Source organism: Coptis chinensis, chromosome 4 (assembly GCF_015680905.1).
Source record: "Coptis chinensis isolate HL-2020 chromosome 4, ASM1568090v1, whole genome shotgun sequence".
Lineage (NCBI taxonomy): Eukaryota > Viridiplantae > Streptophyta > Magnoliopsida > Ranunculales > Ranunculaceae > Coptis > Coptis chinensis.
Genome location: NC_141459.1, coordinates 80,228,858 through 80,243,058, shown reverse-complemented (window position 1 = coordinate 80,243,058; position 14,201 = coordinate 80,228,858). Strand labels below are relative to the sequence as shown.

Here is a 14,201-nt window from a genome sequence, read left to right as displayed (position 1 = left end):
ATCTTCCTATATCTTTTTACTTGGGAAAAAATATATAATAATCCTATAGCTCATAGCTTGAATAGGACATTTTACCAAATGACTTCAACTTTTGTTCTTTTATATGCAAAAGTAATCATCCACGAGCTTGGTTCACTTGCTTAAAACCAAAACGAAAAAGTTAAATATAATTTTAGCAAAAAAAAAAACGTTAAATATAATTAGACAATGACGCCGTGAGTCGCACACGAAAGCTGATGTCTGTGGTTGTTTGTTAGCAAAACATTTTATGGTAATTTTGAAACACAGTGTGTTGCAGTCTAGCAGATGTCCCCGCCACCAAAGAAACTACGAAAAATTAACAAAATTATGAGTAAACTCCGTTGCAGTTTCAAGATTTTAGAATTTATTTTGGAAAACACCCTATTCTACTTCAAAACCATCCATGATATAGTTCAAATGTACAAGGAAAATTTAACCTCGATGATTTTGACCTTAAAATTGGTTAGATGTGGTAAGAGCATCTCTAGGAGAGAAACCAAGAAAACACCAAATTTTTGAACCAAATCAAAAAAACACCAACCAACTTCAGGTGAAACATCAAATATTCAACATCAAATGATGCGGTTTTAGATAAACCGCCCCATATAGCCCATCCGGCTTTCTCAAAACCGCGCCACTAAAGCCCATCTTAGAAGCCCAAGCTCACACGGTTTCCCAGAAACCGCATGCTATAATCTTTTAACCCTTTAATCCTGCATGGCTCTCTTCATTTTTCATGTTCCCTCTAATCCTAAAACTCATCTCCTTAGTAAAAAAAAAAAACTACCAAAACTCTTGACGATTTTTCAATAAATCATTCATCTTCTTCTGATTCATCTTCTTCTTCTTCATCAAGCTCGAGCTCTTCAAATGATAACACTGCAATTAAGCGTTGTAAAAAAATTAGTGGCTATTGCTCTACCTTTGGTCCGACATCGTTTGGGTTTATTACGTCAGCAAGAAACAGAGTCTTCTTATAAACCCCATGGTGGTTCGAAGAAGGAAAGAAAATGTTGTACGAGGCAACACTGGCTCGTGTAAATGCTAACTACTTCAGCGTAAATTTTATATTTCATGACCACGACTTTCGACGCCGATTTCGTATATGTGAGTCATTATTTACTCGTATTTTCAATCATCTTACCTATAATGTATCATATTTTCAACAAAAAGTTAATAATGCGGGTAAGTTTGGGATTCACCCAAAAATCAAAGTAATTCCTGCTATACGAATGTTTGTTTATGGGTCTCCAGCTGATCTAGTAGATGACATGTTACATGTTGCTGAGCCAACTGTTCATGAATGCATGCGCTATTTCTGTGATGGAATTATTAGAATTTTTAGAGGTGAATACTTGCGCAAACCAAATGCTGCAGATATTCAACGTTTGCTTGAAGAGTCTGAGGAACGTGGATGGCCTGGAATGATAGAAAACATTGATTGCATGCACTGGCAATGGAAGAATTGCTCATCTGCGTGGCAAGGGTCTCACACTGGCCATGTGCATAAACCAACAATGATTCTGGAGGCGGTTGCTTCTCGTGACACGTGGATTTTGCATATTTTTTTTGGAATGACGGGTTCTCACAATGATCTTAATGTGCTTGACCGCTCACCAATATTTGATGATATAGTCAATGATGAAGCTATTCCTTGTAACTACATTGTGAATGAGCATCATTATGATATGAGCTATTACTTGGCTGACGGTATATATCATAATTATGCCACCTTGATTCAAATGATTGCTAAACCGACTATTGCACAAGACAAATATTTTGCAAAAAAGCAAGAAGCTGCTATAAAAGATATAGAGCGGGCGTTTGGTATATTGAAGTCGCGTTGGGCTATTTTAGCGAATCTATGCAGGTTATGGTATTTGGAGACTATGGCTACTGTTATGAGGGTTTGCATAATTTTACATAATATGATTATAGAAGATGAACACGGAACGGATATCCCGCAGTATATTCTTGATTATGAAATGCAAAGTAGAGAAGATGCATCTGAAGATCAACACTACTTTGTTCTATCTCGTTGGGCATCTGACTTGAGAGGGTTCGTTCAAAAGTTATTCATGATAGATTGAAGAATGACTTGGTCGAGCATTTGTAGAGTAGGCGTGGGCAGCATGGTCAGCGTTGATTTCTATTTCTATTTGGACTTCATTTGGATTTTGTGTTTATTTATCGTTTCAATTTCTATGTATTTGTGGTTTTATGAAAGAATTTGTGTATATAAGAATTTTGAAAATACAAAGTAGACTCTGCTGAATATTTTTTAGAATGATAAAAAGTATCAACTTTAAATTAAGGTAACTCAAATTAAAAGAAAATATTCAATTAAAGTACATTCTAATTAAAATCAAAATACAAACTCAAATTAAAGTACGTCATAAATTAAAAGACAAATTAAAATACTCAAATTAAAAGACATACAAACTCAAATTTAGACTATGCACTACTTTGACTACTACTAGTGATATTGCCAAATTGATTCTTTATTTTTTGTAAAATTTCTGCCTTTTTTGAGTTGCCAAATTTTGTGCTCATCTTCGGGTAATCTTTCTAATTTCATTTCTAGTATTTTAGCATCATTTTCATCTTCTCGAACTTGGAGCGCATCTTTATTCAATTGAAGTTTTTCTTTTTGGATTTGGAGCTTCCAATCCATCGCATTTTTCTTCAATTGAAGTTTTTCGGATTCCATCTCATCTTTCTTCAATTGTCTTTGAGCTTCCAATTCATTGCCTTCTTTGGTGGTTTTAGAAAGTTCCACAAGAAAATCATCAAGTTTCTTAGCGGATTCCTCCACTTTATAATCACCTTCTTCTTTCTGTTTTTGCCTTCTCTTTTCTTCTTTCTTTCCAATAGGCCTATCCTCAAGCCCATCAACTTGGTGTGGATCATAATCCATTGGTTGAGTTGTCGCAGTTGATATTGGAGCTGATGAACCTCCTTCCCCACTGTTTGACTTCGACTTTTTGGTGGGTCGCAATTAATTTCTCAATTGTAGCCTCTTCCATTTGGGTGAGTCTTTCACCATATTATATCATTGCATCCACTTCCAAACCCCATTATACATCCCATATGCACTTATTGCTTCCTCAACCTACCAATTAAGAAAAAACTAAATTAGAATTGAAAAATATATTTGTGAATCAAAATAACAAATAAAAAGTAAATACTTACAATCATATTGTCATTATAGCCACTTGGAGGAGATGCTTGAATCTTATAAAGAATAGCATGGAACTTGTTGATATTAACTTGAATGAAAGTCCAACAGTATTTCATGCCTGTCAAGTTGCGTTCGGTTACTCTTCCTAGATTTGCATGAAATACATTTATCTAGAATCTTACTCCAAAATTCATTTGACTTTTGCTCATTTAATTTCCTACTACGCCATCTTGACTAACTTGTAGCCAACTATTGGTGAGAGCAACATCTTCTTCTTGTATCTATGAAGCCCCTCTAGATTTTATTTTTGGCTCTTCACTAGTCATTGTGGTTTAGAGTAGAGAGTAGAGAGTAGAGAGTAGGGAGTGGAGAAAAGAAGTGAGTGTAAAACCTATTGTGTGAGTGTTTCAATTTATAGTGAAAAAAAAATATAGCCGTTTTTTGCCCGTTTTTTCATTGAGAGCACGCGGTTTTGGAAAAACCACGCCATAAAATCCCACTTAGAAGCCCAAGCCCATGCGGTGTTAGAAAAACCGCGTGAGAGATTTCATATACAACACCAAAGCTGGAACCAAATTTTGGCCAATTTGGTGTTTGGTTTGGTGTTTTCATCAACATATATCTCTCCTGAAGATGAAAAAACACCAAATTACCAATAATTTGGTGTTTGATACTAGGATAGTATCTCACCTAAAAATATTCTAAGTGTACGTAGACACTTATTTCAAGCAAAAGTTGTTGGGCCTGTCCATTGAATGAGGCCCCCAGTGGCTGTTATTGTCTTCATGTGGTTTGTAAGAAGAGCTGACATTATCACACTACAAAACATGAACTGACATTATCACACTTCATGTGGTTTGTAATTTTGTAAGATCTTTGACATACCCAACAAAACACTCCCGTACCCCCAACTTAAAAAAAAAAAAAAAAAAAAAAAAAAAATAGACCACATTTAGCTTCCTAAATTACCCTTCCTTTTTATTAGACGTACCCAAGATATTTATTGACTAAAACAAATCATTTACTCTACGTGATTCTGAAAAAAAAAAAAAAAAAAACCGCGTTTTTTTTTCTCTCCAATAACCTCTTATTCTTTTATCTCATCAATAAACATGCAAACCCCACTTTTGATTTGAATCAATCATACCAAAGTAATGAGGATGAATACCAACCGAATGAGGATGAAGAAAAAAATTCAAAATCAAATTTTGACGAATGGGAGAACGCAGAAGACTATTATACTTTGGATTACTACAATGAACAGATACAAACACCAAACAAAAATGTGAGTTTGTTTGCAATATTAAATAAAGTGCTATTTTTTTTGGGTGCATACTGAGTATAAGAAACCTAAACCATATTTTTTTTGGATAAAATTTTATTTTGAACAGTCTCATCCTATTAGTAGTGCATCTCCAAATGCATTGTCTTTGCTTCAATTGAATTATGAGTCAGAAAATGAAGAGCAAGAAAGCCCGACAGAAAACTCTAATTTTGTTTGTCCGGATACGACTGACGCATTTACAACTGTAACAGTAAGAACTTGAAGACACTTTTATAAATTTAGTATATCGTTTTTCTGAATGGTGATGTAATACAATCTATAACAAAATGATTACAGGTATTTGAAAATCGAAAAGACCTTGTTGATTGGTGCAGAGAGGTAGGGAGAGAAATTGGTTTTGTGGTTATCATTGCAAAGTCAGATAGCGTTGAAAGTGGCCGAAGACCTAGGGTGCTTTTAACTTGTGAGAGAGATGGTGTTTTTAAACCTCAAAAACCAAAGAAGATAGATCAATACAAGATATCCATGAAACTCCCTCGACAGACAGGAACGAAAAAGTGCAAGTGTTCATTTAAGTTGAAGGGTTATCAGCGTAATCAAGGGGGATGGGAAGTGGTAATAGTTTACGGAAATCATAATCACCGTCTTGCAGAAAATCTTACAGGCCATTCTTTTGTGGGAAGGCTAACACGCGATGAAGAAATGATTGTGATCGAGATGTCTGAGGCTGGAGTTAAACCAAGAGAAATTTTGAATGCTTTGAAAAGGAAAGATGGTCTAGAGAATTTGTCAACCCTAAGTACCATCTACAATTTTCGAGCGAAACATTGTCTTACAAAATTGCAAGGGAGATCATAGATGCAACAATTATTGAAGATGTTGGACGATCGCAATTACTATGAGTCTCATAGAGAGAACCTGATTACAGGAGAATGCAAGGATCTTTTTTTTGCTTATTCGAAATCAATTAAGTTGGCCAAGTGTTTTCCGGAAGTATTGATTATTGATTGTACCTACAAGACTAATCTTCACAATCTGCCATTGCTAGAAATTGTTGGGTTTACGTCTACAATGAAGACGTTTGCTATTGCTTTTGCATATTTAGATTCAGAGAAGGAAGATAACTTTGTTTGGGCTTTGGAAATGTTATACAGTGTTTTGGAAGGCAAGGCATCTAGTGTGAAAGTTATTATGACTGACAGAGACTTGGCATTGATGAATGCTGTGGCACGTGTATTTCCTATGGCTAAACACCTCCTTTGTCGTTGGCACATTCAGACTAATGTGATTACTAATTGTAAAAAATCTTTTGAAGAAAACAATGAGTTTTAGAAGTTCTACGAAATGGTTTGTGATTTATTCAGTTCACCTACTGAAGATGTCTATAATGAAAATTTGGTTGTGTTTAGAAATGAATATGCACATATGACACGTGTGGTACAGTACGTCGAAGAGTTGTTGAACAAGTACAAGAAACAGTTTGTGGCGGCTTGGGTTGATTTAGTGATGCACTTCGGCACTCACACCAGCAATAGAGTAGAATCCCAACATTCATCTTTGATGAGAAATTTGAGGAGTTCGCGCGGCAATTTGTACCAAAATTGGGATGTGATTGATAACCTCCTTGAAAATCAGCTCAATGGTATACAAGCTTCATTTAATATTAGTCGCAACATTATGCGTCATTATAGTCGAGACAAGGCATACAGTGAGATTAGAGGATTTATCTCTAGGGAGGCGATTGATATGTTGTCGAAAGAACTTGTACGTTCAAACAAAGTGGGCATTTATGAAAAAGAATGTGGGTGTGTTTTGAGGCGTACTTGTGGTCTTCCATGTGCTCATGAATTGGTACATATGGTAAAACTTGGTGATGGTTACATACCCTTGAGGTCCATAGATCGTCGTTGGCGGCAACTTGATTTTGAGCCAATGGAACTTCCAAGAGGGTCGCTGGACATTTCACCTGAGGTGGAAGGAATTAAGAAAAAGTTCAACTGTTTACCAGAACACCAAAAACTAATGTTGATGAAGAAATGTTTAGAGCTTGCTGATCCAAAGACTACACACATGCAAGAGTCTCAAGAAAAACTCAATGTCAAAGGTAGACCATCAATTTCAAAGAAACATGTGAAAGTACCAACTCAAGATCAGAATGAGATAAGAAGAGAACCATCTGCTTTTGAGTATGCACAGACGCAAGAGGAGAAAAAAGCAAGTGAACAAGTTCCGAAGAAGAGAGGCAGACCAGGTAAGAACCAAGGAGAAATGCAAGCAATTGAAAAAGTACCTAAAAAAAGAGGCAGACCACCTAAGAAGCCAACTCAAACATCTTTGCTAGAAGATTTGAATCCATTGCTTAACAACCTTATTGTTTCATGTGAGGATGCCCTTGGGGATGGACACTGTGGATACAAGTCCATAGCAAGATTATTGAACAATGGTGATGAGACTGGATGGTTTACTGTGAGGAAGAGGTTGTTGGTCGAGTTGATGGAATATGCAGAAGAGTACATTGAATGGTTTGGATTCACCATTTTCAAACACTTAATTCGAAATTTACAATGTACAAAGTCGATGACGATGAACCCGACTGAGTGGTTTGAACTTCCTGACATGGGTTGGTTAACTGCTTGTGCTTATAATTGTGTGTTTGTCACCCTAGCACCAAACCAGTCGTTAACTTACCTTCCTTTGAGAACTCCACCAGACTTGGAGCATACTCTCATTATCTCAGTTGCTCATATAAATAACGGCATACATTATGTGCCGCTTAGACTTAGTGATGATGCTCCCTTGCCACCAGTTATATCAGGTTACCACAATCTAGCCTATCCGGGCATCGCTGACTTGTGGATAGCAAAGGTTCAAGAAAAACTTGCCGACTGGGATAGGAAGGTAAATCCAAAAAAACATTATAGGCTGGACTTGGGTGGAAGCATTTTTTATTCTTGATTTGAGTTTGTTAAATTATGTTGAGCTTGCTGAATTAATTTTAGTAAGATGTTGAGTAGGTTGTACAGGAGCAAACTAAAAAGACGCGCACAAGCACAAGACATGGGACTTCAAAAAAGAGAAACAGAAACAAAAAAGGTTTGTCATATATGTATATATACTTGTGTACAATTGCATATTAAGCTGTTTTTAGGTAAGTAGATTATTTGTTGGTAATGGGCATCGATTATTTGTTGTTTTTGAGTATGTAGTTTAGTTTAAGAGTTCTATAGTAATATTGTATATCTCGTTTTGTTTGTTTTTTCGGTTGGCTTAGTCTTGTTTCACTTTTGCATAACATTTTAACTTGTCTCATACTCATTTCTTTTTTGAAGAACAAGGTGATAGAAATATTGCTCAAGGCACAAGCAACAACCAAAATGTTCATTCTAACATTGGTGAAGCAGCTACATGTCCCACTTCTTTAACCAACATGTGCGGACTACCTGATCTAAATGAAGATGTTCATCCTGAAGTGAGTGGATCGTCTGACCTTGACTCGTTTAGCTTTCAAGAACTCATTAACAAGGCCAAAGAGAACATGAAGAGAAGAAAAAAAAAATACTAGGTCAGAGATAATTCTAAAAGATGAAGAAATCGAGCATAAGTGGGAAAATATTTTAAGTGACTTTAATCCTTTGATCTGCGATATGATTAAAGATTTGGTTGAGGTAACCGGATGGGCATTGTGGTTATAGATCCATAGCTATACTGCTAGGATATACAGATGATTTAGCATGGCGGACAGTAAGGGGTCTTATGCTGGAAGAGTTGATGCAGTATGTAGATTACTATACAGAGTTGTACGGTAATGACGGGTTTGAAAACCACAAAAGAAACTTAGAGTGTACCAAGTCTTCTACAATGAATGAGAAAGAATGGCTTGATCTCCTGGACATGGGTTCCTTAGTTGCAAGTGATTTTAATTCTGTTTTTGTCACCATAACGCCGCGACAATTAGGTGTCACGTACTTTCCGTTGAGGACAGGTCCAGAAGAAATGTTCCGGATAATCGCCATTTTCCACATAAACAAAGGGCATTTTGTTCCAGTTGTGCTAAAGGATATTGCTCCTCTACCTCCGGTTTGGCGAGATTGGCGATCATTAGATGGCGAAGCGGCGGTGTCTTGGCTGCTTACGAAAGGAAAATTGGGCCAGTGGGCGGATCGGTTCCTACCAATATCACAGAACCTACAATATGTTTATCCAGATTAGTTTTAGTTGTTGGGTAGAAAAATAAAATAGTTAGTTGTAATTTCTCAAGAATTACTCTGTGCTTATTTCATTATAGAACATGGCTTATGGCAATATTGAGGTTTAGTTGTTGGCAATATGTTGGCTTGTGGTGTATGGCTTATGACAATATTTTATTTAGTTGTTGGCAATATGAGGTTTTGAGTGTCAACAGAACAAAGATCTCTTAATATAGATATACTTAACTTGCGTAGTTACTATGGAAGATAGACCTGCATTTCACCATTTTGCTGTTTCTGTTGATGCCCCTTTAACTTTTTTCTGTCGTCTATGATGGGAAGCGAAGTGAAGTGTTGATTCTTTGAAATATAAGGAAGACTGGAAGGTGATTCTAAGTGCCTTTGATTTGTGCCTTATGATAAGATGCACAATTTAAAAGACAGATTACTGGGAGCGGGAGCTAGTGTAGATGTTACATATCAGATCTGAGTAAATAGTAGGTATGCAGCCTGTTTTTTTCTGTCATTTCTGCTGCATGTTTTTTTGTCATTTCTGTCATATCGAACAATAGGGTTACTTTAATTAGCGGATTCTGTAACAGTAAACATACTATATATGGTGGCATGGATCACGTTTACATGCAAAATCCTGGCACTAAAACTTACAGAACTATAGAAGCAAGCACTCTTCTTAGCTAAGTTCATTATAACGACACAAAGAGCAATAGAAAGAGGAGGGGTCAATGGTGAGAAAAACATCTCAAAAGATAAAACACCCTTTTCTTGTATTATGATATTAGACCCAGATGGATTCGAACCATCAACCTCTCAACTAGTGAGCACTCTTCCATTTTGAGCTTATGGATCCATTGATAGCAAGCACAGGGAAACAAACATTTATTTTGATGAAGTAAATAAAAACAAAGGACTCCCGTGTACAGTGAAATTGTCACGTTTCTTACAAAGATATCTTTAACATATCCTCCTCTACCTATTGCAGTTTTAATTCAATTCCGTGATTATGTATTTATCGCTCACGTTGTCTTCAATCCTAATATCCTCCTCAGTACTCCACCGGACATTTCACTGCCTAGAGCTATTAGAGCACTATCAGGGGAAATGCAAGTAAGCCTTCTGATGATTACATGCTCTGTTGGAATTCCTACTTTAATTCCATATTGATCCCAACCACTTTTTAACGAAATGCAATCGTCTCCTAAGACTATGTAGCAGTCCTCAATTAGCACATTCGAGCAAGAGTCTGTAGAGAAAAGGAACACAAAACATTATATTAGGCCAATAAAAACAGTGAAAGGCTTCACTTAGCTGCATCAAATTGTTTTTACCAGAATGTTGTGGTGCACAACATTCTGGTGTAGGCCATTTGTTGTAAGACACCTCAAAGTGCCCCCAAATTGAACAGATTGGGGAATCACATTCATTGCATCCCCACCTCGAAAGTAGGTAACAGAGAGACCTATGGAAGGAAAAAAAATGTTAAGCTTCGGGCCTCTAAACAAGTAGGCTTCAAACATACCAATATAGGCAGGAAACCAGACTATCACTAACCAATTCATATAAGCATCAATGCATCATTATTTCCAATTTGCAGGTTATTAAAGACGTTAAAAGCTTTTATAAACTAAGTAAACCAAAATTGTATGCAAAGGATTGTCGTTAAGCTAGGGCGTAGGAACATACTCACCAATCTCGTCTATAAGAAAATATTGTAATGATCCACGATGCGAGCAAAGTAAGAAGTTTACGAGAGGTTTTATCATGATAATTTTCTATCCGTCTTCTAGATTTGTAGTATAGGGGTCCCAAGAGTTGGTCCTTTTGTGCAATGAAGTGGTACGGCAAGTCAGTATTCAGAATGTCACCGGCGGAGTTAGTACAATAAATAAGGGGAATGCCAAGAGCACGCATAAGAATAAACTATGATTACTATGCATTTCCTCAAAACTTTGGGACCAAATATTCAACATCTTTGTAGAGGTTTTTAACGTCTTTCTAGTTTCTTCTACTACCGGGAGTAAACGATGGTAAAATCAATTACGTAGTTCCATATTTTTCTCTTCAGATGGTAAAAGGGATAAATAGGTTAAGCTAATAAGAATGATGTCACGTTGACACCAACTTTTGGACCGCACCAAAATAGTTCTCACATAAATTAGTTGCAGAAAACATAAATATGGCATTAAATTCAAAGTACTTGGTTGCATGTCCATACTTCACTATTGAAGGGATCCATTTCTCTTGAGATGAGTTGTTGCGTGCCAAAATTGCAGAGGATGCAATGAAATCTTGGGTCCACGTTTAAGTGGGGCTCGGCAAGATGCCCACCTATTCCTTCTATCGTAACTTCAAAGATACATCCAAAGCAGACTAATGCAGGTCCTGCTATGGAAGCTATGCTCCCAATTGGCTTTGTGTTGTCAACATGCATTCCAAATATTGCTTTAGAATCCCCAAGGGCACCTTCCCTTACCATATAAGGCGCTCCAAAGACCACCCTCCTCTGCGGGTTGGAAAAGAAGTCTCACAGTTCCCTTCATCAAATAATATAACAAGTTGAGGATTCTAATAGACCCGGCGATATAGAAATGGCCAATTTATACTACATAAATGCAAACTATACAATGTCAATTTTATCTCGGGTGAAGGAAGGTTGCACTAGGACAAAACGTGATCAAGTGTATGTCCTACCAAGAATTTCAATCCTTCTTCCTCTTTAATTAAACTTCACACTTTGGGAGCTTTTAATGTAGAAACAGAGTAACCTTATATATATGGTGTGACAGATCTATACAATAAGGATTCAATATTATGCTTTTAACCGAAGATGCTCGAGTATTCTACATACAAGGTTGCACCATTGTTATATATAACTCAACCACGATATGCAAAGACTCTAAATAAGCTACACGGGGAGATGCAAGTCTCTTGGAGGGCTAGACAAATCGAACTGACCGAGGCTACCTGCAACTAAGTTAACTTATTGGAAACAAAGAAGAGCATAATCAAAACTTATAACGAAACCACTCCGAAAATTATTGCAAGAGAATCATACAATTCATAAATGCTACATTTCAACATTCACGCATGTTACTTTGTTGGAACTCCTTAGATCCCTAAACATCACAAGTGCCTACAACTCAAAACAAAAGCAAAGAATACATTTCTATTTGTTTCAACTAATCAATAAAACAGTATAAAACCCTTAATCAAATAATGACCTTAAGATAGTCTCTCCGTTGATTAAGCAATTTCGCCGCACCAAGTAGCATCGCCACATGAGCATCGTGTCCACAACCATGCATTTTACCATTCACTTTACTCTTATGCTCCCACTCAACCAGCTCCTATAAATAAAAGCTTCAAAACAAACAAAATAGCAATTCAAGTAAAATTAAGCAAATGGTCTTTATTATACCTGCAAAGGTAGAGCATCCATATCAGCATGAAGCGCGACAACAGGGTGAGAACCATTGCCAGTTTGAGCAACTACACCAGTTTTAGCTACAGGGTAATTAACTTGGGAATGTAAGATCATAACAAGGTGCGACTTAGAAGCTCAAACTTAGCAACTAAAATGTTGTACCTGGGTTAATGCCGTCAGTGTTAGGTGAAACTGGTTCATATGGAGCAATAATCATAAGCTTTTGGATGATAATATTGTTGTATTTTCAAAAGAATATTTTATTAGAAAATAATTAAGGTCGTGAACTAGCTAGTTCGTCAACAAAGATTAGTACTCACGGTCTCACGCACATTGTATGTTAAACAATAAAAGTTCTATTGAATCGATCTCTTGAGACTGAAAATTTGTTTGCTAAGAAGTGACAGAAACGAAATTAAGCCAAAGTTGTACTGAACCTGCTATAAACGGGATGAACAAACCAATGCAGAGAGTTCAACAACGTGAGATTAGATATCTGAATGTGTCTAGAGTATAAAAGTTCAATCAATAACAGGCGGGTGTAGTTTAATTTATTGTGGTGATATCTGTGCTACCAATTTTGACCTTGGCCATCAATTGTGCCATTAGCACCTGTACGACAGTAGTCTCAATATTAGATTTGTTGCATTCTGAATTGAGTATTTTATTGTAGGTTAGTATGTATGATCTAGGTTCATACACTATGATAAATTTGAACGGTACCTATGATTATAACATCAGTGAGATTGGTTCCATGAATGAAACTACTGTATCTTAGACCGTCACCAGGAGCATCTCTTCCTCTCCTATAAAAAGGCAAAACAAGAATGAGAGGAAAATCTTTCGCATCCTACAATCAGTTGGAGTGCAATGTTAGAAGTGGGGGTTGTATACCACACATCATTCATCCATGTAGTCTGGGATTTTTAGCAATATTTAATAATTTCACCACTTCTTAAAGGATTAGTCTAAAAGACTAAAAATATAGGCAGCGTATATAAACTAGCCGCACCTGAAAAGCAAGAATAACTGCATCCTTTTGGAGATAAAGTGTGAAATGACTAGTGAGATTGAAGCTGCCTGTGAGCCATTTTCCTGGAGGAATAATCACCGAGCCCCACCGTCCCCGAACTAAACTTGCTGAGATTGTCTATAGCTTTCTTGAAAGCCTTTGTATTGGATGTCTTTCCATCCCCAATTCCTCCATATTCATCAATAATGCACTATGCTTTCAACGACTTATGGTGGATACTCGAGTTTAACTTAATGGCTTGACCACATTCTACTCTGCCTACACTCAATAGTCCTAGTAAAACAATAACGAAAACCACCTCCATTGCCTGTGTAATTCAACAAGGAAAAACAAGAGGAAAATGATTAATACGTCTATATATAGGGGAAAATGCTAAAATTTCTAACCATGCCAAACAGAGCCTCAAATTTACTATGGGTTGAATGTTCCCCAATACTAATTTTGTATGAAATAGGCCACTGTCCAACCTTGAAGCATACTGACACCAAGGCCTTTTGACACAAATATAATTAACAAGAGTTCAATCGCAATAAAAGAACAACACAAACCAAGAGATCATGTAGAACAGAAACCTTGAAACTAATAAATGAGATGATAACAAGAGACGAACTTACTTGAAACATTGTCGGGGTGCTGCTTCTATCCATTGTTTGAATGGATAGGAAGTCCTTGCTACCATTTACTAAAGCATGCAGAGACTAATTTTAGACTCTGCAAATTTAGAATAACAGCCTTCTTTTCTTGGCAGAGAAAAAAGTAGTCTAAAAAAACGGTGCATTTGCCATCACAAAAACGGTACCAAATAAATGATACAACGAGAGGGATGAAAAAGAACGAGAAAGAAACTTTTACTTAAAAAAAACGGTACCAAATAGATAGATGTGTCGTTATTTTGTTTTTTGTTTATTTTATTTTATTTTGCCCTTTATTGGAAATATCCCAAATTATTTGGGAGATATTATTGGATTTAGACAGTTATTGGGGTATTCAGTTAGTTATGGGATAAGGGAGTATTTTGTTGGGTATGTCCAAGATCACCTAATATAATAGCA

At 36.5% G+C, this 14,201-nt stretch overlaps 2 pseudogenes across 1 annotated transcript; both read right to left on the bottom strand.

Moving 5' to 3' along the window:
* Nucleotides 1–8,954: 8,954 nt before the first annotated feature.
* LOC147505024 (putative polygalacturonase) lies at nucleotides 8,955–13,796 on the bottom strand (annotated as a pseudogene).
* LOC147505025 (IAA-amino acid hydrolase ILR1-like 3) lies at nucleotides 9,747–12,230 on the bottom strand (annotated as a pseudogene). Its single transcript, XR_015219739.1, has 4 exons — nucleotides 12,111–12,230; nucleotides 11,914–12,039; nucleotides 11,051–11,226; nucleotides 9,747–10,238 (listed from the first exon to the last, which is right to left on the bottom strand). The product of XR_015219739.1 is annotated as an IAA-amino acid hydrolase ILR1-like 3 (transcript).
* Nucleotides 13,797–14,201: the final 405 nt, after the last annotated feature.